Source organism: Sitodiplosis mosellana, unplaced genomic scaffold, assembly GCF_009176505.1.
Source record: "Sitodiplosis mosellana isolate CC-2019 unplaced genomic scaffold, AAFC_SMos_1.0 Smas_scaffold_6150, whole genome shotgun sequence".
Lineage (NCBI taxonomy): Eukaryota > Metazoa > Arthropoda > Insecta > Diptera > Cecidomyiidae > Sitodiplosis > Sitodiplosis mosellana.
Genome location: NW_022601391.1, coordinates 2,888,117 through 2,889,385, shown reverse-complemented (window position 1 = coordinate 2,889,385; position 1,269 = coordinate 2,888,117).

Genomic DNA, 1,269 nt, shown 5'->3' with positions numbered 1-1,269 from the left:
TATGCCAACAAACCAAGCACCATTGCCAAGCTGAAAATTGAAATCAGACGTGTCATAGCCACCGTAAATGTGCCATTACTCGAATCTGTAATTGAAAATTTGGGCAAGCGGCTGAAGGTCTGTGAAAAGAGCCGTGGTGGACATTTGCACGATATTCTTTTTCATACATAAATGGTAAAGACCAAACTACAACATACAATAAAAATTTGGAAAATTGGAAACTATTTTCATTGTTTTTTTTATAAATACTTTTTTGCGTTGCTATTGGGACACCCTTTATATAATAATTTATGTATTGCTTTGTACTTCGTTAATTTATTTATCGGTCAGGTACTTTTCATAACGATTGCGAAAACTATTTACTGAATTGACAGTTCTAATTTCTTAGAGTTTATTGATTGGTAACTTTTTAGAAGGATATTGAGGCCCATTTATTTGACTGAAGGGTTTGAAACTAACCCATATCTATAAAGTATGGAAAAAAATCATGACCTTATGTCCATGAAATCGCTCACAATTGCTATTAACGTGGAAACAGGGTGACGTGTCTAAAAAGGTACCGAGTGCTGTAACCCAAGCAAAATAGACACTGAAGAAAAAGTGCCCATATACTTTTTATTCCACATGTCACATGAGCCATGAAATCTGTGGTATTGAGATTAGCATGGAATCATGAAATAACCTATGTATTGTGAGAAAAGCGTCTGACTGAGCCGATTTACTTAATACTTATGGTTGTTATGGTGTGGCTCAAAGCAAAATAATATTTTATTTGAAACTTTTAGCTTAAACATGGCCGAAAATGATTAATTTCGGGTCAAATTTGCAGTGCCATTGGCAATTCAATATTTTACACCCTCAATTTCGGGGAGATTTTTATTAGTTTAATGCAAATTTCAATGGAAATGCACCAAATTTGCAATTTTTGAACAGAAACAAGTTAATTTTTCATACTGAGTCTACTCATCATCTCGATTTTCACAATATTCGAACAAAATCGAGTCATTTGAGTTTATATTCCCTTCCCTAAGTCTATAAGAAGTGAATCGATGTAAAGTGAAAAATGCTTTTAATTTCGTTCAAAATGAAGTTCTGGCCAGCTTCTAAATAACCATGATTCGGTTTAAATGGAAGTCCTTAACAAGTCCTTAACATTTTCTTCGCCGTTTTTAAATTTTTTCCGTGGTTACAGTTCACGACGCTATGACAACATACACTTCGCGAGAGAGAGAGAGAGAGAGAGAGAGAGAGAGAGAGAGAGAGAGAGAG